The sequence below is a fragment of the Mobula birostris genome, chromosome 32 (genome assembly GCF_030028105.1).
Source record: "Mobula birostris isolate sMobBir1 chromosome 32, sMobBir1.hap1, whole genome shotgun sequence".
Taxonomy (NCBI): domain Eukaryota; kingdom Metazoa; phylum Chordata; class Chondrichthyes; order Myliobatiformes; family Myliobatidae; genus Mobula; species Mobula birostris.
In genome coordinates this window covers 24,804,581-24,827,593 of record NC_092401.1, presented here as the reverse complement: position 1 = coordinate 24,827,593, position 23,013 = coordinate 24,804,581, and the positions used below count along the sequence as shown (strand labels likewise).

Sequence of the window (23,013 nt, the reverse complement as noted above, 5' to 3'; positions counted from 1 at the left end):
TCTGATCCCCCAATGTGGACTGGCTCATGGACCTCTGGTTTCCCTCTCCTGAAGTTAATAATCAGCTCCTTGGTCTTGCTGACATTGAGTAAGAGGATGTTGTGGCACCACTCAAACTAGATTTTCAATCTCCCTCCAATATGCTGATTCATCAGCACCTTTGATTTGGCCTACAACAAAGGTGTCATTAGCAAACTTAAATATGGCATTGGAGCTGTGCTTTGCCATACAGTCTTAAGTGTACAATGAGTAGAGCAGGGGGCTAAGCACACCACCTCGTGGTGCACCTGTGCTGATGGAGATTGTGGAGGAGATGGTGTTGCCAATCTGAACAGACTCGGGTCTACATGTGAGGAAATTGAGGATTCAATTGCACAAGGAGGTATGAGGCCAAGGTCTTGAAGCCTATTGTTTAGTTTTGAGGGGACGATAGCATTGACTGCCGAGCTGTAGTTGATAAGGAGCATCTTTGCTGTCCAGATGTTACAAAGCTGAGTGAAGATCTAAAGAAATGGCATCTGCTGTGGACCTGTTGTGCCAGTAGCCAAATGGAGTGGATCCAAGTCGCTTCTCAGGCAGGAGTTGATATGTATCCTCACCAACCTCTCAAAACACTTCATCACTGTGGATGTAAGTGCTACAGCATTTGGCCTCAAACCTCTCAACCTTTCCGAAGCATGTACTGATCCAACTGCACTTTAAATGTTGTTAATGTACCTGCCTCAGCCTCTGGCGGCTCATTCCACATACAGACCATTCTCTGTGTAAAAAAGTTGCTCCTCAAGTCTTTATTAAACCTCTCCCCTCTCACCATAAACCAATGTCCTCTCGTTCTTAATTCCCTACATGCGGGAAAAAGACTGAGTACATTCACCCGATCTACGCCCCTCATAATTTTATACACATCTTTCTGTCTCCTACGCTCTAAGGAGTAGAGCGTAGGAGACTGAGAGGTAGGACGGTCCAACCTCTCCCTATAACACTGTCCTGAGAGTCCAGAGAACATCTTGTAAATCTGATCTGCACTCCTCCCAGTTCAATAGCATAGTTCCTACAGCAGGGTGACCAAAGCCGAACACCATACTCCAAGTGCAGCCTCGCCAGCATCTTTAAATTATTTGGAGATACAGCACGGTAACAGGCAACTCACAACACCCACTTACACTCCTGCGAACAATTTGCCTGCTAACCTGAGGGTCATGGAATGTGGGAGGCAAACAGGGAAGAAACCCATGCTGTCACAGGGGGAATGTACAAACAGCGGCAGAATTGAACCCAGGTTGCTGGTACTGTAATAGAGTTACACTAACCGCTCCACTGCCATGCCTCCCCGTGTCTTGTACAAATCCACCATAACGTCCCAACTCCTATACTTAGTGTCCTTACTGACGAAGGGCAGTGTGCCATTTGCCTTCTTCAGTGTTCAAATACTGAGAATTAACAGTAATCAACACAGTTCTTACTCAGAGTAACAAATCCAGGAGATTTGCAGCGACACATAAAATCAGGAGGGATTTAGACAAAGTAAATAAAGAAAATTGCTTTCTGTGTCTCAGAGTTCAATAAAAAGAGCTCATAGGTTTTAGATACACTCAGTGGCCATTTTATTAGGTACAGGAGTGGAACCTGGTGTAGTCTTCTGCTGCTGTAGCCCATTCGCTTGTGTTGTGTTCAGAAATGCTCTTCTGCACACCACTGTTGTAATGCCTGGTTATTTGAGCTACTGTCACCTTCCTGCCAGTCTGGCTGCTCTCCTCTGTTCCCTCCCATTAACAAGGTGTTTTCACCCACAGAACAGCCACTCACTGATGTTGTTTGTTTATCGCACTAGTTCTCTGTAACCCCTAGAGACTGTCATACGTGAAAATCCAAGGAGATTAGCCATTTCTGAAAAATACTCAAACCACCTCATTTGACACCAACAATCAATCCATGGTCAAAGTCATCTAGATCACATTTCTTCCCCATTCCCCATTCCCCATTTGGCTTGAAGGGCTGAATGGCCTACTCCTGCACCTATTTTCTATGTTTCTGATGTTTGGTTTGAACAACTGAACCTGTTGATCATGTCTCCATAGCTTCATGCATTGACTTACTGCCATATGATAGGCCGATTAGACATTTGCATTAAAGAGCAGGTGGACCTAATAAAAGTGGCCACTGAGTATACCTGTAAGTAAAAAAATTAAATGAGAAATCTCTTTTTAAGCAAAACATTAAGGTTTGGAATCCACTGGCCCATGGGATTATGCATATAATGTTGGTAAAAGTGAGGTCATCCACTTTGGAAGGGAAAATAGAAGATTAGCTTCAGATGGCACAGTAGTGTAGCGATTAGTGTAACGTTATTACAGCACCATTGACCTGGGTTCATTTCTGCAGCTGTGTGTAAGGAGTTTTGACGTTTTCTCTGTGCCTGATGGACTTCCGCTGTGCGTTCCAGTTTTCTCCCACATTCCAAAGACATAAGGGTTAGTAGGTTAATTGGTCACATTGAGTGGTGTGGTCTCGTTGCGCTGGAGGATCCCGTTACCATGCTTGTATATCCAGCACTCCAGAAATATTCATGACTCTGGCCAAGTTGTTCTGTGCAATTACTACACTGGCATCTACGCAGATGTTTTTAAAAACTGCCTAGGTGTGTTCCATTCACTAATTCAATCTGTTCGAACAGAATTCTTTCAATCCTCAGCAGCAGACGGACATTGCCAGTACCTTTGAGCCACACTTCCTCACCGACGCCCAAGTTATGCTTTGCCTGGACGACTCAACTCTAAAAGCCAAAACAAAGATCTGAGCAGGATTCCAGACGTGAGGTGGGACCAACTGCTCTTGACATCCAAACAGGAACTGACAAATATGGCCTCAAGAGTTGGAATTGAAATTGGTTTATTATTGTCACATGTACCAAGATACAGTGAAAAGCTTGTCTTGTATACTGTTCAGACAGATCAAATCATTACACAGTGCACAAAAGCTATGTAGATAACTTCACTCACCCCAACTCAGTTCTGATTCCATAACCTACAGACTCATTTTCAGGGATTCCACAACTCATGGTCTCAATATTATTTATTTTTTTATTTGCTCAGTTTGTCTTCCTGTGCACACTGGTTGTTTGCAGGTCTTTGTTTATGTATAGTTTTCATAAATTCTATCGTATTTATTTATTTTCATGTAGATGCCTGCCAGAAAATGAATCTCAAGCTAGCTTCTGATGACATACATGTACTTCGATAATCAATTTACTTTGACTTTGACTTTGATTAAAGCCTGTGTTGCATACAGTTTACAGACATCAAATCATTACACAGTGCCTTGGAAAGGGTAGAGTGATTTGTGATGGTGCTGGGTTTGCTGACTGCAAAATTAACTGTAAGGCCTAATCAATACAAATAGCTACGGGTACCCTCACTAAAGGGACATTGTACTGTAACTACCCAATCTTCGAAGGCTGATTCCCTCCCCTGTTTATCATCCTGGTGAGTTTAGCTGCCAATATCCACTATTTAAGAGGTGGATCCCACCCTCTTTATCAAGGAGGAGAGACTTCCAGCTAATGATACGGTTTAAACACAGATCATTTATTTTCAGTGATACACATTTAAATCCAAACAACATTCTTCAAACACATTTAAAACTCACAGATGATTTCTATCTTATAAAAGACTTCCAAAATTCAAACCATTTCTAAAACACAAAGGAATTCCAAAACACAGGTACAATTCCGATAAGCTAAAAAGACAAAAGTTTGAAGTACATTTATTATTAAAGTATGTACTCTATATACCACCTAGAGATTTGTCTCCTTACAGGTCACTTGTGTGACTTCACACTCATGATAGTTTTTCAGAACACAATTATTCTAAAAGCTTCTGGAGAAAGATACCCAGGTACTCACAATTAATGCTGTGAAGCTGGCTTCTTTAGTACACGTACCTTTAAACTTATTAATAGATCAGCTACTTATTATGCTAAGTGATTTTCTCCATCTGGTCTGCAAACTTACTTGAACTAAACAACTTGGGCAGTGTTGTCTATTTTAAAACAAGCCAAATTAAATAACCAATTGTTTTATACTGCACCTCTTCAGCAATTAGACCAAGTGTGCTGTCTTTTAAGTTCCAAACGATTACTGCTTGCCATTTACAATAAGAACTGAGAACTGGCTCCTGTTTATGACAAGCAGCTAAAGAAAGAATACTGGTTGGAAGTTTAACTTATTCAAAAACAACAGTTTGATCTTTAGAAGCTCATAGCTGCTGCATTTAGAAAGCTGAGCTTAGCAAAATGACAAGTCCCCGGTCCAAAGAGAGCGAATATGCATCACAGATTATAATAGATGTAGTCAGTTGATCTGTAAAGATCCACTTGTAATGAGTCACCATGCTCTGGTGCCATTTTGCATCAATTTTCTGATCTTTTTTGTTTCCATATATTGTTCAATATGCATCGCCAATCTGTGTTTTGTGCCTTAAAAATTATTGCTTCTGAAGCAAGAGCTACCTCCAAAAAATATAAGTTTGGCCCAGATTGATCAGTAGAGTGAGTCTATTAGAACTTCAATGAAAATGGGAGATGGCCTTGGTTAAACTGAAGTCAAAATCCTGGAGATGGAAGAATGAAGGCCTGGAGACCTGTCTATGTATGTGGGTAGGTGACAGGGTGGGACAGGGCTTATTTTGTTGCCTGTTGTGTTCTGTGTCGTTCTGCCGAACATGGTGGGCAAGCTATGTCAATGCCAAATGGCTGGTGACACTTGCAGGCTGCCCCCCCAGCATATCCTTAGGTTGTGTTGGCTGTGCATGCAAGCAACATATTTCACAGTATGTTTCCATATACACGTGATTAATAAATGAATCCGAATGTGTTAACCATCCCATCCCTAGGAAGTCTGGGTGGATGTTCCTTCATATATTGCCCAAGACAAAACTGTCTTCAGCTGCTTCATTAAAGACCTTCCTTACGTCACGAAGTCAGAAGCAGGAATGCCTACTGTCAGTCACACAACGTGCAATTTCATTTGCAATCACAGAGGATCAACAAAGAAACAGAAGGGGTGGGCACTTGGTCCTCTTGCCTGCTCTGCCATACGAAAGATCAAAACTGATCTTTTACCTCAGTGCTACACCTCTGCATTCACTTCTTTAGTCAGCAAGTAATATTCAAAATTTAGTTATACAGCCCTTTGGCCCAGCTCATGAATGCTGACCAAGGTGCTGACCAGAGCTAGTTCCATCTGCTTGAGGTTGGGCTGTATCCCTCTAAATCCTTTCTACCTACGTTCCTCTCCCAAATGTCCAACTGATTTCTGTCTTAAATATGTATATAGTGGATAACTGAGGCACATCAGGACCAGTACATCTTGGCCCATTCAAGTGGCTGCCTCAATTAGCTGAAAGTTTCTTGGAAATAGTTACAAGGCATAACAAAGACAAACTACAATTTAACTGAGTAACAAACTATGCATTTAAATGGAATACAGAACAAATTAGAACACTACCAATACTACTACAATATTATAAAACTGTGTATTAGTTCCTAATAGTAATTGACAGAACAATTAATTGCTGCTGTGTTCTTTTGATTGACTGTAAATGAACAAAATCAGCACAGACACCTAGTGCAGATAATTGCCTTCCTGCATTAAGTCAAAATAAAAAAAAACAAAAATGATCAAAAATCACTGCTTTTTGAATCGGTGTCCATTAGCCCAAATGAATAACGTAACACAAGTAGGTGTAACTGATACTATTCAAAAACTGCTCGCTCTGTAATGTCTAAAGGCTGTTTCGGACATTTCTAAGACTGAATGCTGAAACCACACTGAGCAAAACAGTTCTGAATTGTCTTACTGCATATTTCTCACCAACTATCAATGACAGAAATCACTGTTTTTTGAACACGAATACATGCACCTGACGCTATAAAAACTGTTCGCTCTAAGCACGGTGTAGTGCCTGACGGCCACACAAGTGCACATGACTGACACTGGTTAGAAACTGTTCTGCAACAGTCTCCTGTTCCCAATTAGTGACCAGATAAACAAAGGGAAACCCGGCAATTTTCTCAGTTTTTGATCTTGAAGAAATGTCCCAAATAAGCGGCTGTCCTGATTAACTGAAGACACAATTAACCAGAATCATCTATATTCCGGGAGTGAGCCTCCAGAACCGTCTTCGCTACCCTCGTGGAGAAGAAATATCTTCTTGTCACAGTCCTGAATGGCCTGTTCCTCAATTTTGACTGTGTGAACCCTGGTTTTCGACAACCTGGCAATGTAAAAATCAACCTCGTGTCCACCTCTCTAGTCCTGTAAGAATTTTCCTATTTAAATGAGATCTCCTCTCAGTCTAATAAACTCTAGATAGTATAGGTCCAATCTGTTCTCCAGGGATGAATCTCAGGTATTGGTCTGGTGAGCTATTGCTTATTCTCTGTGTCGCAAGCATATCCTTCCACAAGTGGTGAGAATACACCTGTACATAATGTTCTGAAAGCAATCTTCCCCATGGCCCGGTGCAATAATAGTAAAGTGCCTTTGACACGTACACTCAAATCCTCTTGTAATAAAGGCCAACATATCACTTCCCCTCCTATTTTTTTTTACCTGCATGTTGACCTTCAGTGATTTATGTACAAGGACATCCAGCTCCCTCTGAATATCAACATTATTCAATCATTATTTTAAAAGAACTAATCCACTTGTCTACTTATGACAACAGTTTTCCACATTATAATTCACCCAGCGCGTCCTCCCTCCTTGCAGAAAGCAGTGGGAGTCAAACCCCAATTGGTGTTTACTGCAGAGCAACCGCACTAACTGCTCCACTACCACGCTGCCCTCAACAACAACAGATGCAGAATAAAGTGTTACATTTACAGAAAAAGTGCCGTGCAGGTAAACAATAAGGTGCAAGGTCAAAACGAGGTAGATTGTGAAGTCAAGAATTCATCTTCTCGTACTAGGGAACTATTCAAGAGTCTTGTAACAGTTAGGTAGAGGCTGTGCTTGAGCCTCGTGGTACGTGCTTTTGGATCTTCTGCCAAAGGGAGACAGGAGTCTTTGATTATGTTGGCTACTTTTCTGAGGCAGTGAGAGTGTAACTTTCACAACGCACACAAAATGCTGGAGGAACTCAGCAGGCCAGGCAACATTTGTGGGAAAAAAGTACAGTTTACATTTTGGTGAAACCCTTCAGCAGGATCACATCTGCAGATTCTCTTTTGTTTGAGAAGAATAACTTCCCCGTTTGACTTAGCCTGGCTATATCTCTCTGAAGCTTCTCTACATCCTCTGTATCACACTCAATCTCCTCATCCAAGTTCAAATCTAAAGATTAGATTAGATCTTTATTGTCATTGCTGAGGACAATGATATTGCAGTGCTAGCCACTCAGTGCAAAACAGCATGTTGGCAATTCAATTACTAAAAAGACAACGACTACATTTAAAATAACATCTGAGTTATTTAGAATGACATCTAAGTTACAACTGCATTAAAAACAAACAACTCTAAAATTTAAAAAAAATGGCTGCCCCATTCAAACGTTGCACATGCCCATCTATTGCAGATTGTCCATATTGTTTATGGACTATGGGAGGGTGGGGGTGGGTTGTTCAGTTGCACAGAGCCCTGGGACAAAAGCTGTTTTACAGTCTGGATGTCCATACAGAGATGTTCCTATATCTCCTGTCCCCACAGGAGATTGAACAGGTGATTACTGGGACGGGATCAGTCGAACATGACTTTGTGAGGTTGCTGTAAACATTGTGAGTTGTGAATCTTGCAGCTGTGTGCAGAATTATGTTCTCTGCAGCCCTGACCACTCGTTGGAGTGCTTTTTGGTTGATCTAGTTGAGTGTGCTCTCAATTACATAGTTACCATCAGCTTTTGGGGCAGATTTGCTCTCTAAAAAATTCCCTAAGATAGTATAGGCACGGCTGAGCCTTACCTACTATCAAAAAGATGTTGGTGGTCCAAGAGGGCTCCTCTGTGTTGTTCACTCCCAAGGAGTTAAAGCTGGAGATCTTTTCCAGTGCTACACCATTTATGAGTAGTGAAGCTTGTTCATTCTTTCTTCATTTCCTGAAATTGATCATCGTTTCTTACTTATTGCACCATTCAGACAGTTTCTGCACCTCCTCTGTATGTTGCTTTGATGTTATTTGTAATTAATCCGATCACCGTGGTGTCATCTGCAAGATTGCTGATGGAGTTGGTGGCATAGGCAGGGGTAGAGTCACAGGTGAAAAGAGTGTAAAGGAGAGGCTCAGTATACATCCCTGGGTGCACTGGTGTTCAGGGTCAGGGGCGTTAATGAATGCTTGCCTAGCCTGGCTTCCTGGGTGTGATTGGTAAGAAATTTCAGAATTCATTTGCAAATTGTTGCATTGAGTCCCAGATTGCGTAGTTTGCCGATCAGCATCTGGGGTGTATGGTGCTGACGGCAGAACTGTAGTCGATAAAAAGCAAAACGACCCGAGAACCAAATCGGGAATCTGACTGGAGCCCTGGATATACGAATCTTTGCAAGTCTGCTGGGGTAGCCAAAGGCCCAAAGACCGTGTATCAGCGTCCGAATCCAGGTCCAATAGGGGCTGAAGACTGAGGAATACGGAGTGTCACGGGGTTAGAAGACTACGTGTGCGTTGTGGGTGGGAGGGAGGAATGGGATTTGTACAGCTGGCGTTTTGTTGCTTGTTGTGTTCTGTTTTGTTCTGCTGAGCAATGTGGGAGTGTTATGTTGGCAGCGAAATGTGCGGCAACACCTGCACATCCTTAATAATGGATAATGTTGGTTCTTAATCCAAACAATGCATTTCACTATACGCTTTGAAGTACACGTGATAAGTAAGCCTGAATCTTGAGTCCTTGGGACCCCAGTACTGATCATTGCGGTACCCAGCTAAAAATGAATCGTGCTTTCCTGCTCTCTGTTTTCCATCTATTAACCAATCTATTTCCTTCATTTAATTTGCTCTAATATCTTTTAGTGTGGCATCTTGTCAAAGTTTTCTGAATGTCCAATTGCTTCACATCAAAGGTTTTCCAAGTTGCAACCTCAAAACAGTCCAACAGATTTGTCAAATGTGACTTCTGTAGCATTTCGGAGGGAGACTGGAAACCTGGTTGAGTGGTGCCACAACAACAACCTCTCTGTCAACATCAGCCAAACCAAAGAGCTGATTATTGACTGCAGGAGGAAGAAACTAGAGATCAACGACCCAGTTCTCATTAGGGGATCGGAGGTGGAGAGGGTCAGTAACTTTAAATTCCTTGGCGCTATCATTTCAGAGAATCTGTCCTGGAACCAGCACATAAATATCATTACAGAGGAGGCATAGCAGTGCCTCTCCTTTCTTAGAAGTTTGCAAGGATTCACCATGGCATCTAAAACTTTGTGACAAACTTCTATAGATGCACAATGGAGAGTATCCTGTCTGGTTGCATCACGGATGGTACGGAAACACAAATGGAAAAGCCTACAAAAAGTGGTGAATACCACCCGGTCCATCACAGGAAAAGGCCTCCCTACCACTGAGCACATCTACATGGAGCGCTATCACAGAAAAACAGCTTCTATCAACAAGCAGACGCGAGGAAATCTACAGATGCTGGAAATTCAAGCAACACACACAAAAAATACTGGTGAACGCAGTAGGCCAGGCAGCATCTATAGGAAGAGGTACAGTCGACGTTTCAGGCCGGGACCCTTCATCAGGACTAACTGAAAGAAGAGATAGTAAGAGATTTGAAAGTGGGAGGGGGAGGGAGAGATCCGAAATGATAGGAGAAGACAGGAGGGGAGGGGTGGATCTAAGAGCTGGAAAGTTGATTGGCAAAAGGGATACCAGGCTGGAGAAGGGAGAGGATCATGGGATGGGAAGCCTGAGGAGAAAGAGAAGGGGGGAGGGGAGCCCGGAGGGTGGAGAGCAGGCAAGGAGTTATAGTGAGAGGGGCAGAGGGAGAAAAAAGAGAGAGAGAAAAAAAGGGGGGGGGAATAAAAAATATATTAAAAATATATTAAATAAACAAATAAGGGATGGGGTGTGAAGGGGAGGTGGGGCATTAATGGAAGTTAGAGAAGTCAATATTCATGCCATCAGGTTGAAGGCTACCCAGACAGAATATAAGGTGTTGTTCCTCCAACCTGAGTGTGGTTTCATCTTTACAGTAGAGGAGGCCGTGGATAGACATATCAGAATGGGAATGGGACGTGGAATTAAAATGTGTGGCCACTGGGAGATCTTGCTTTCTCTGGCGGACAGAGCATAGGTGGTCAACGAAACGGTCTCCCAGTCTGCGCCGGGTCTCGCCAATATATAGCAGGCCGCACCGGGAGCACCGGACGCAGTATATCACCCCAGCCGACTCACAGGTGAAGTGTCGCCTCACCTGGAAGGACTGTATGGGGCCCTGAATGGTGGTAAGGGAGGAAGTGTAAGGGCATGTGTAGCACTTGTTCTGCTTACAAGGATAAGTGCCGGGATGGAGATTGGTGGGAAGGGATGGTGGGAAGGGATGGGGGGGACGAATGGACAAGGGAGTCGCATAGGGAGCAATCCCTGTGGAAAGCAGAGAGGGGGAGAGGGAAAGATGTTCTTGGTGGTGGGATCCCGTTGGAGGTGGGGGAAGTTACGGAGAATTATATGTTGGACCCGGAGGCTGGTGGGGTGATAGGTTAGGACAAGGGGAACCCTATCCCTAGTGGGGTGGCGTCAGGGTCCACAACCAATAGACTCATTTTCAAGGACTCTACAACAGTATTTAGTATTTATTCATTTATTTTTGTATTTGCACAGATTGACTTCTTTTGCACACTGGTTGTTTTTGTGTTTAGTTTTATTCCTTGATTCTATTTTATGTTTTACTTCTTTGTTCTGCTGTGAATGCCTCCAACAGAGTGAATCTCAAGGTAATATATAGTGATGCATAAGTACTTACTTTGAACTTTGAACAATCATAAGCCAATGTTGCCTCTGCCCAACCCTTTACAACTTTTTTATGATGGATTGTAGCAATGACCTTAATCCTGATATTGGGCTAACTGCTTTGTTGTTTCAGTTCTGATTCCTGTCTTTTAGAAATACTCAGGTTACCTTGCTACCTTCTAACCTGTAGGAACTGTTCCAGGTCCCATGGAATTTTACAGTGCATCCACTATCTCCATGGTACCTTGTTCAAACTCTGTTATAGGTCACCAAGACTTGGGTGAGAATTGCAAGTCTTGGGTGAGAATTGGTTTTCAATCCCATTAATCAATTTCTTTGTTAATGCTATTTCTTCCAGTTCCTCAAGCTCTTTAGTCCTGTTTTCCAGTAGGTTTCTGTGTCTTCTTCCAAATTACAGTGGCATGCAAAAGTTTGGGCACCCCAAGAGATTTGAGCTCTCAGATAACTTTTACCAAGGTCTCAGACCTTAATTAGCTTGTTAGGGCTATGGCTTGTTCACAGTTATCATTAGGAAAGGCCAGGTGATGCAAATTTCAAAGCTTTGTAAATACCCTGACTCCTCAAACCTTGTCCCAACAATCAGCAGCCATGGGCTCCTCTAAGCAGCTGCCTAGCACTCTGAAAATTAAAATACACAAAGCAGGAGAAGGCTATAAGAAGATAGCAAAGCGTTTTCAGGTAGCCGTTTCCTCAGTTCGTAATGTAATTAAGAAACGGCAGTTAACAGGAACGGTGGAGGTCAAGTTGAGGTCTGGAAGACCAAGAAAACTTTCCGAGAGAACTGCTTGTAGGTTGCTAGAAAGGTCAAATCAAAACCCCCATTTGACTGCAAAAGACCTTTAGGAAGATTTAGCAGACTCTGGAGTGGTGGTGCACTGTTCTACTGTGCAGCGACACCTGCACAAATATGACCTTCATGGAAGAGTCATCAGAAGAAAATCTTTCCTGCGTCCTCACCACAAAATTCAGCATCAGAAGTTTGCAAAGGAACATCTAAACAAGCCTGATGCATTTTGGAAACAAGTCCTGTGAACCGATGAAGTGAAAATAGAACTTTCTGGCCGCAATGAGCAAAGGTATGTTTGGAGAAAAAAGGGAGCAGAATTTCATGAAAAGAACACCTCTCCAACTATTAAGCACGGGGGGGGGGGTGGATCGATCATGCTTTGGGCTTGTGTTGCAGCCAGTGGCATGGGGAACATTCCACTGGTAGAGGGAAGAATGAATTCAATTAAATACCAGCAAATTCTGGAAGCAAACATCACACTGTCTGTAAAAAAGCTGAAGATGAAAAGAGGATGGCTTCTACAACAGGATAATGAACCTAAACACACCTCAAAATCCACAATGGACTACCTCAAGAGGCATCATCGAGAATCTGTGGATAGACCTCGAAAGAGCAGTGCGTGCAAGACGGCCCAAGAATCTCACAGAACTGGAAGCCTTTTGCAAGGAAGAACGGATGAAAATCCCCCAAACAAGAATTGAAAGACCCTTAGCTGGCTTCAAGCCCTTTTCCTTTTTTGTTATTTTGAAACTATAAAAGACAGAAATAAAAAAAGTAATCTTGCTTAAAATATTAAAGAAATATGTTTATGCCTTTTGGAAATCAGGTCATCTTTTACTTGCTTAGCTATTCACAGTAACAGAAATTTTGACCAGGGGTGCCCAAACTTTTGCATGTCACTGTATTTGTTTAATTCCCCTATAGTTTCCTTATTTTCCGACACTGGCTTTGTGGAGAAGCCAGAAAGTGGTAGTAGATGGTTGCCTCTCTGACTGGATGTCTGTAACTAGTGAAGTACCACAGGGATCAGTGCTGGGTCCATTGCTGTTTGTCATCTTTATCAACAATCAGGATGATAATGTGGTTAAGTGCATCAGCAAATTTGCAGATGACACCTAGATTGGGGGTGTAGTGGATAGGGAGGAAGACTACCATGGCTTGCAGCAGGACCTCGACCAGCTGGAAAAATGGGTTGAAAACTGGCAGATGAAATTTAATGCAGAGAAGTGCAAGGTGTTGCAGTTCAGTAGGACCAACCAGGGTAGGTTTTACACAGTGAATGGTGGGGCACTGAGGAGTGCTGTAGAACAAAGGGATCTGGGAATACAGGTCCATAATTCATTGAATGTGGTGTAACAGGTAGAAAGGGTCATAAAGAAATGTTATAGCACATTGGCCTTCATAAATATTTAAGGACTGCACTCAGAGTATTGAACACAGGAGATGGGATGTTATTCTGAAGTTGCTTAAGATGCTGGTGAGGCCTAATTTGGAATATTGTGTGTCGTTTTGGTCACCTACCTACAGGAAAGATGTAAATAAGGTTGAAAGAGTACAGAGAAGATTCACAAAGATGTTGCCAGGTCTGGAGGACCTAAGGTATAAGAGAAGATTGAATAGGTTAGGACTTTATTCTTGGGAACGTCAAAGATTAAGAGGAGGTTTGATAAAGGTATACAAAATTATGAGGGGTATAGATATGGTAAATGCAAGCAGACTTTTTCCACTGAGGTTGGGTGGGACTACAACTAGAGGCCATGGATTAAGCGTGAAAGGTAAAACATTTAAGGGGAACACGAGGGGAAACTTTTCACTCAGCGGGTCGCGTGACTGTGGAACAAGCTGACAGTGCAAGTGGTACATGCCAGCTCGATTTCAACATTTAAGAGAAGTTTGGATAGGTACAAGATTGCTAGCGGTATGGAGGGCTATAATTCCAGTGCAGGTCAATGGGAATAGGCAGTTTAAATGGTTCAGCACAGAATAGATAGGCCAAAGGGCCTATTTCTGTGCTGGGCTTTTCTATGACTCTATGACATTTTCCGTACACTCAACATTGTTTGCCCAGATTCTGCACCAACTCCATCTACAGGTTCAAAGATGACACCACCATAGTGGGCTGAATCTCAATTGGTAATGAGTTGGAGCACAGCAAGGAGACACGGAGCTAATGGCACGGTGTCATGATGAAAATATTTTCATCGAAGTCAGCATAACAGCTTGTCACTGACTTCAGGAAAGGAGGTGTTCAGGTTGCGAGGTTTGAGAGCTCAAGTTCCTGGGTGTGGCTATCTTGGCCACAATCAAGAAAGCTCACCAGTGCCTCCACTTCCTCAGGAGACCAAAGAAATCTGGCATGTTCCCATCAACTCTTACCAATTTTTATCGATGCACCATAGAAAGCTTACCTTCTGGATGCATAACGGCTTGGTATAGCAACTGCTCTGCCCGTGACGGCAAGAAACCCCAGAGAGTTGTGGACAGAGCTCAGTACATCATGGAAAACAGACTCCCCTCCATGAACTCTGTCTACCCTTCTCACTGCTTTGGTAAAGGAGTGAGCATAATCAAAGACCCATCCACCCCGGACATTCTCTCTCTCCCCATCAGGCAGAAGATCCAAAAGCTAGAAAGCACATACCAGCAGGATCAAGGACAGCTTCCATCCTGCTGTTATAAGACATATATGGACTGAACATCGCATAAGATGGACCCTTGATCTCGCAATCTATCTCATCGTGGTCTTTCAACTTACTGCTTGCCAGACACTGCACTTGCTCTGTAATTGTATATTCTGCATTCTGTTGTATTGGCTTTCCCCTGTACTACCTCAATTCACTGTGTAATGAAATGATCTGTCTTGATAGCATGCAGAACAAAGGTTTTCACTGTACCTCCGCACCTGTGACAATATTAAATCAATTTATCAACTTATAATTCCTCCTATCTATCTGAAAGGGATGTATGTTAACTTCTGGATGTTTCTACATCCACAGAATTTCTTTTGTTTTTTTTTACTGGTTTCTACTCTCCACTTGTGTTTTCCTTATCAAGTTCTTAGTTTCTCTTTACGGACCCGGCTGGTGGCGTAGTGGCATCAGCGTCGGACTTTGGGACGAAAGGTCCCCAGTTCGAATCCAGCCGGCTCCCCTGTACGCTCTCCATCCATGCTGGGTTACGAGCTGGTGCTCCCTTTGGAAACTCACCCGGCAGAAGGCACTGCTGTAACTTGCCTCGTACGCGGTTCCCCACTACGTCAGAGAGGCGTGGAGGGAAATCGTCCGCTAACTGGGAGAAACTCCGGATGCAACGGACCTTTCCCTTAGTTTCTCTTTGTGGAATTCTGAACTTCTCCCAATCCTAGAGTTTAGAGTAATATTGGAGGTCCAGCAAGCTCATTTCTGGAATGAAAGGGCTGCCCTATCAAAAGAGTTGGGTTCTGACTCCACTTACAAGTTTGCAGATGATACGTCCTGCAGTGCGCTGAACCTCAAACGAGACAGAGCACAGGAAGGAGATAGATAACTTAGTAGCATGGTGTCATGACAACAACCTTTTCCTCAATGTCAGCATAAGAGCTTGTCACCAAATTCAGGAAGAGGGGTGGTGCACATGCTCATTTTTAGAAGAATAAGGAGTTATCTTATTCTAAAATGCTAAGGGGATTGGCACTGGTATTATTTGTTATTGTCACAGATACCAAGATCCAGTGATAGCCTGTCTTGCATACTGTTTATAGTGCATTGAGGTACAATAAGGTTAAAAAAAAAAGAACAATGCAGAATAAAATGTAAACACAACTAAAAAAGTTGCGGTGCAGGTAAACAATTAAATGCAAGATCACAATGAGGTAGACTGTAAGGCCAAGAATCCATCTTACCGTACAAAAGGTCTGTTCAAGATTCTGATAACAGCGGGGTAGAAGTTGTCCTCGACCCTGGTGCTATGTGCTTTCAGGCTTCTGTATCTTCTGCCCAATGGAAGAGGGGAAAACAGAGATACAGTGTAGATGTTCAGAGAATTTCACTTGTGTTAGAGTTGAAAATAAGAGGGCATTTACAAAATGAGGGTCTGTTCATTTAAAATTGAGGTGCATAAAATCGTCTCTCAAAGGTAGTAAATCTTTGGAATTCTCTGCCTCGAGAGCGGTGGAGGCCATATCATTAGATACGCTTAAAGAGGACACTGTTAAATATTTGAAAGACCAAGGAACTGAAGATTGTAGGGAACTGACAGAAAAGAGGTTTTGAGCCAGCAAAGATCGGCCAGGATTATATTGCGAACAAGAGAAATTCTGCAGATACAGTACTAGAAATCCTAGCAACACACACAAAACGCTGGGGGAACTCAACAGGCCAGGCAGCATCAATGGGAAACAGTCGACGTTTCAGGCCGAGACCCTTCGGCAGGACTGGAGAAAAAAAAGCTGAGGAGTAGAATTAAAAGGTGGGAGGAGGGGAGAGAAATACAAGGCGATCGGTGAAATCTGAAAGGGGAGGGATCAAGTAAAGAGCTGGGAAGTTGATTGGTGAAAGAGGTACAGGGCCGGAGAAGGGGGAGTCTGATCGAAGAGGACAGAAGGCCATGGGAGAAAAGGAACACCAGAGGGAGGCAATGGGCGGGCAAGGAGATAAGGTGAGAGAGGGAAAAAGGGATAGGGAATGGTGAAGGAGATGGGGGGACATATTACCAGAAGTTCATGATATTCATGATGTTGATGGAATTGATGTTCATGCCATCAGGCTGGAGGCTACCCAGAAATAGTATAAGGTGTTGTTCCTCCAACCTATGTGTGGCCTCATCACGACAGATCGGAATGGGAAAGAGAACTGGAATTAAAATGGGCAGCCACTGGGAGATCCTGCCTTTTTTGGCAGACAGAGTAAAGATATAGGTGCTCAGTGAGGCAGTCTCCCAATCTACTTCGGGTCTCACTGATACACAGGAGGCCACAACGGGAACACCGGACACAGTATATGACTAAGTGTTGCCCCACCTGAAAGAACTGTTTGGGGCCGCGAATGGTAGTGAGGGGGGAGGTGTAGCAATTGTTATTGAATGGTGGGGCAGACTTGAGGGGCCTACTCCTGCTCCTATTTTCATGTATCATATGTTGTTTTATTTTTAAGAGTATTGTAGAACATTTCCTTTGATTTTGTATTATCTTTACATTCACTTATCAGCAATGACTGGAGTACTTTTCCTGTTGTAATTGTTGTGCCTTAAAAGGGATTTATTGACATACCTATTAATGCAGTTTCCCAGTCTGTCATAGCCACTGGTACCTCACATCTTCGTAGTATGCTTTGTTTAGTTTTAAGACCCTGGTTTCAGATTGAATGAAACTTTGTTCAATTCTAATATAAAATTATTATGATCTGTAAAGGGCCCTTAACGACCAGAATATTAACTAACCCTATCTTTATGCACAGTATAGTAGCTGGCTCTCTTGTTGACTCTTTAACATGCTGATCTAGAAATTCGTCTCTTACATACTCCATGAATTTGTCTTCCATACAGCTAATATGATTTGCTCAGTGTTTATACAGATTAAAGTTCTCCATGGTCATTGCATTACTTTTGTTAACATATACCTATAACTTGATTTATATATTCGATTTTTAACTATTTTGAGAGTAGACTCCAAATGGAGGAATACTTGCGACGTTTAGTTGCTCTGGCCCATCCTATCATAATCTGGTTATCATTACCCAGTTCACTAACTTGCACAGTCACCTTCTCTTTTATCTTTAATTTCCTAAATTTCACTTCCTCCAGATGATTCAGCTTAGGCTTCTCTACGGCCCTAATTATTCGATTTTGAGGATATTGGTTCCAACCTGAATCAAGTGAAACCCATCATGATGGAATAACTCCCACTTTCTCAACACCGGATCGAGTGTCATATGAATTGTCACTCACTTTTCCCACATCAATCGTTAAAGTTATCAACTCTGCAACAGACCACTTAGTTGTCACTACGTTAGTATCTCCTGTACCTACTGGTGGCTACTCAGTGTATGTTTAAGGCCTTCTGCTGCTGTAGCCCAGCCACTTCAAGGTTTCACATGTTTTGCATTTGGGGATGCTCTTCTGCACACCACTGTTGTAGCATGTGGGTTATTTGAGTGACTGTTACCTTCCAGTCAGCTTGAACCATTCTCCTCTGACCTCTCTCAAAAATAAGGCATTTTTACCAACAGAACTGCCACTCACTGGATGTTTCATTTTTCACCATTCCCTGTAAATTATTGTTGTGCATGAAAGTCCCAGGAGATCAGCAGTTTCTGAGATACTCAAACCACCCATCTGGCACCAACAATAATTTCACAGTTGAAGTCACTTACGTCATATTTCTTCCCTGTTCTGATGATTGGTCTGAACAACAACTGAACCTCTTAACCATGTTTGCATGCTTTTATGCATTGAGTTGCTGCAAAGTGACAACCACATTCTAAAATTAATTAGTCGATCAATCAATCAATTAAGACTAGGACCTAAATTACTAAAGTACAATTTATTGTTATGCTGCAGTTTGTGAGACATCGCAGTGTGAAAATTGGCTGCTGAGTTCCGTACACTAAAACACTGCCCACACAGATTCACACACGCGTTGGCTTTGGGATTTCGTTCAGGTGTGAAAGTTGACACACAGATTCAAACTCTTCTGAGACCTGATCTGAGGAGTGGCTGTTGTGAGATCACACACTGAATACTATCTGCAGCTGGCTGCTCTACAGCTTCATGTCATTCATGGCCTTTCAGGAACATAGGAACATAGTGTTAGTAAGTCAGAGAAACAGGGATAGGCTCGCAGCCTTCAAACCTGCTCACCAAGATCAGAGCGGATCTTCACTAACTTTACTCAACAAACTGGACATGACCTATGGACTTAATTTTTAAGCACTCTACAACTCCTGTTCTCAGTTTGCTTGCTTGATTTATCTATTTATTTATCTATCTATCTGTTTGTTTATTTATTCATCTCTATTATTTATTTATTTATTTTGAGGGTGTACAGGGTATCCATGGAGGAGTAGCACCACTGGTGAAGGGGCTTACTGTGTCCATCTTGGGGCAGCACACTCACCTTTGGTTCCCACTGGACATTCAGCCCTCACCTACGGTTCCAAGTAACTGTTTGCATTCGACAGCGGCCGCAGCCCGGTACACCACTGCGACAGTCAGGATAAAGCAGGTGAGGGTAGCTGGCAGCCTCACACCTGGTGGGATAGGGTCATGCTTGTCCTAGCATGCGAAGTTAGATCAGGAAGACTGAGCAATGAGATCTGCAGTGAGATCCAGCAGCCAGGAAGGTGGTACTGCAACGCACCTTGGAGAGCAAAGGCATAGAAGACACCCTGGTCATCCACTGCAACCAATGAAGACCCCAGTTTGTGACACTTGTTCATACCACTGATGTGGAATTCTGAGGTCGGGAGAATGGACCTTCTCTAGTGCAATGGCTTTTCCATTTTAAAAACTATCCTGCACGGGTTTCCTGTCATCGTTGGACATGATGGACAACCACTATTATTATTATCATTATTTTTTAATTTGCACATTTCGGCTTCTTTTGTGCATTGGCTGCTTGTCTGTTTTTGTGCGTAGTTTTTAATTGATTCTTTTGTATTCTTTGTTCTACTGTGAATCCTGCAAGAAAACGAATCTCTGGGTACTCCCTGGTGACAAAGATGCACTTTGATGATAAGGATACTTCATACTTTGAACTTTAATCTTTGTTTCAGCTTCAGCTCCTCCTTCCTGCCTGATTCCCACAACCCTTTTTGGCCCGATAATCTGAAAATCTATAACACTGCCTTGACTGTCCGCTGTCAGATCATGTCTTCCATAAATATGTCACAGACTGCATGGTCTAACAGCCACAAATACCTTTTCAGTGCTAGGGCGAAGCAGGAAGGGAATGCACTCTGATGTGGACCTAAATGCACATTCTATTCTCTTGTTATTTTTGTCTTGTTAGCAGAATAATGCTGTTTCATTTGGCTGTATTCATGGGTATTCATGTATGGGTAAGTGACCATTAAATTTGAACTTGAACCTCATAGTTGAATGGCCACTGTTCCAAATAGCAAATGACCAATCAATTAAGACACCAGAGTGAGCAATCAAACGCCCATGGTGGTATAACAACAGGAGAGCTGTACATGAGTGCACATCCTCTCTAGTCTTATTCACTATAAAATAAACAACAAAAAACTTGGATTTATATAACATCGTTAAAGCAGCAATGCATTCTAGGAATGTAATCAGACAGAAAGCCTGGAGAGGTAGTGAACTGGATTAGTCATTGGCTTCGAGGGAGAAGCCAGGGAGTTGTAGTGGATGGTTGCCTCTCTGGAGGCCCGTGACTGGTGGAGTGCAGCAGGGATCGGTGCTGAGTCCATTGTTGTTTGTCATCTGTGTCAACGATCTTGATGATAAGGCGGTAAACTGGATCAGCAAATTGGGGGACGTGGTGGGCAGCGAGGAAGGCTAGCAGAGCAGGATCAAGACCAGCTGGAAAAATGGGCGGAAAAATGGCAGGTGGAATTTAATGCAGACAAGTGCGAGGTGTTGCACTTCACAAGGACAAACCAGGGTAGGACTTACACAGTGAGTGGTAGATCAGAGCGATCTGGGGTTAGAGATCCATCGTTCTTCGAAAGTGACATCACAGCTAGAACCCACACCCTCTGCTTTACCTCCCCCCACCCACCAACTCTCCGCTTTCCACAGGGATCGTTCCATCCCTGATTCCCTTGTCCATTTGGTGTTCCAGGGCTTTCGAGGTGGCCTCCTCTACATTAGTGAGACCAGATGTAAATTGGGGGTCAGCTTTGTCAAGCATCTCTACTCCATCTGCCGAAAGTGGAATTTCCCAGTGGCCAACCATTTTTTAATTCCCATGCCCATTCTTCTTCCGGCATGTCAGTCCATGGCTCCTCCTTTGCCACAACGAGGCCACGCCCAGCATGGAGGAGCAACACGTCATATTCCGTCTAGGTAGCCTCCAACCTGATGCCACGAACATCAATTTCTCCTTCTGGTAATTCTGTTTTCCCCTCCCCCTTCCCTCTTCTTCCATTCTCCTTTCTGGCCTCACACCTCTTCTCCTCACTTTGTTGAGACCTAATTTGGAGCATTATTGTGCAGTTCTGGTCACCTACCTCCAGGAAAGATATCAATAAGACTGAAAGAGTGCAGAGAAAACTTACATGGATGTTGCCAGGACTTGAGAATCTTTGTTATAGGGAATTAGTTGAATGAGTAGGGACTTTATTCCCTAGAGCATAGGAGAATGAGGGGACATTTGATAGAGATATACAAAATTATGTGGGTCTAGATAGGGTAAAAAACAAGCAGGCTTTTTCATTGAGGTTGGGTGAGACTAGAACTAGAGGTCATGGGTTAAGGGTGAAAGGTGAAATGTTTAAGGGGAACATGAAGGGGAACTTCTTCACACAGAGGTTGGAAAGATTGTGGAATGAGCTGCCAACAGAAGTGGTTCACGTTAGAGAAATTTGGATAGGTACATGGATGGGAGGGGTGTGGAGGGATATGGTAAGGGGTATGGTCCGGCAGATTAAGTTCAGCGAGGACTAGATGAGCCGAAGGGCTTGTTTCTATGCTGTAAGGTTCTATGATTCTAAGAAGGAAGGAATGTTTTAAATGGTCAAATGAGATAGAAACTGCTTGTATTTGAAAGGTCTATCAACATTTTCTGCGATTTAAAATAATTTGATGGTACACCCAGTGGTTTATCCTCAACGCTATTGTGGAAAATTGGATCTAATTCTGTGACTGTTAGGAGAAGGTAGACAGGCTACTGGTTATACTCAGTGTACTGAAAGCAGGTTGTACATCCGGGGATTGTTACTTTGTTGTGGTGAAGCTTGTGACTTCCTGAGTTCCTGAGAGTGATGCCAGCTGGAGTTTAGCTCCTGGTAGGGTCACCCATGGTGGTATGGTTAAGGGGGATGTTCCAGACAAAGAGCGATCCAACCAGACCTCAACAGTGGAGTTGGCTGAAGATAACACATGACAACATCAGCGAATGCAAAGGAAGGCTGTGATTTTGCACTATTTGCCAGTGGACCCTGACCGTGATCTGCCACAGACTGAGTAGTGGCTGCCTGTGCATCACCGTCCCTGTGTTTAACAAAGTCATACACAGACATTCTCCGTTAAGGGAATACATCCTGACATCCTGGATTAAGTTCCGCGGTGATCAGTCGGTGGTGGAGGGGGCAAGTTTGTGAGGTCAGGAAGCCCCTAGCCATGAGCTGGCACATTGGGTAGTGGGTGTTTGATTCAGTCGCTGAGCTCCTGGACTGAGGCAGAAGGAGCCCTTCGGCAGCTGCACCCACAACCGAGCAATCCTGTTTAGGATCCACGCTGCACACCCCACTCGGGAAAGGGGCTGGAAAAGGCCTCCTAGAAATAGCCTGCCTCAACCTCCTGACGGGATTACCGCATCCAGAGGGATCACCTGAAACAAAAGGCCTTTGAAGCCTGGAGTTTGTGCACTCTGATAAGTGAGTGCAACCAGTGATTGACAAGAGAGGAAAACTGTGATCATCGCCAGAGAACTGAGGAGATGCTAGATTAACCCAGTCGCTCAGATGAAGGGCAACTGAGGGGGAGAAGGGTGGTTACACCCTCTTCGGGAAAGGGAGGCAGCTGACGAGCCCAGCATCCATGGTGCTGGGTTTGCAATAAAGAACCAGCTTGCCAGTCAACCCTCTGAACTGAACTTCCCGCAAGGGTCAGTGACGACAATCCATTTGGAGCTTGCCAACAATCAGACGGCAACTGTTGTGAGTGTTCATGCGCCAACTCTGGACTCACATGAGTACGAAAAAGAGGTCTTCTACACTTGCCTAGATGTGACACCGCCGAACATCCCCAAGGAAGACATGATAATTCTCTTAGGGAACTTCAATGCCAGGGTTGGTCGGGACTTCAACCTTTGGAGGAATACCATAGGAAAGGAAGGCATTGGCAACATCAACTCAAGTGGAGTACTACTTATCATTTATGCTGATCACCACTCTCTTTCACCAGAAAAATAAATTCAAGGCATCTTGGCAGCACCCACGATCATAGTCTAAGCTAGAGAGTGCCATGATGTGAATATCACAAGGGCTATGATTGGGACAGATTATTGCCTGATCTGCCCCACCATATCCATTAGACTCATGAAAAAGAGGAAGGTTCATAAGGAGCAAACCAGGCCAAGACTAAATCTCAAGCGCCTGATTGACTC

At 43.4% G+C, this 23,013-nt stretch overlaps 1 protein-coding gene across 6 annotated transcripts in view; it reads right to left on the bottom strand.

Moving 5' to 3' along the window:
- Positions 1-23,013, bottom strand: part of smarca4a (SWI/SNF related BAF chromatin remodeling complex subunit ATPase 4a) — a 168,786-nt gene that overhangs the window by 96,259 nt on the left and 49,514 nt on the right. Inside the window, exon 1 of one of the 6 annotated variants that reach the window (XM_072248376.1) lies at positions 15,625-15,706. The exons of the other annotated variants lie outside the window; for them this stretch is intronic. The gene's annotated coding sequence lies outside the window, so the exon portion shown is untranslated. Of the gene's footprint in view, positions 1-15,624; positions 15,707-23,013 lie in introns of those variants that run through there. 6 annotated transcript variants of the gene reach the window in all.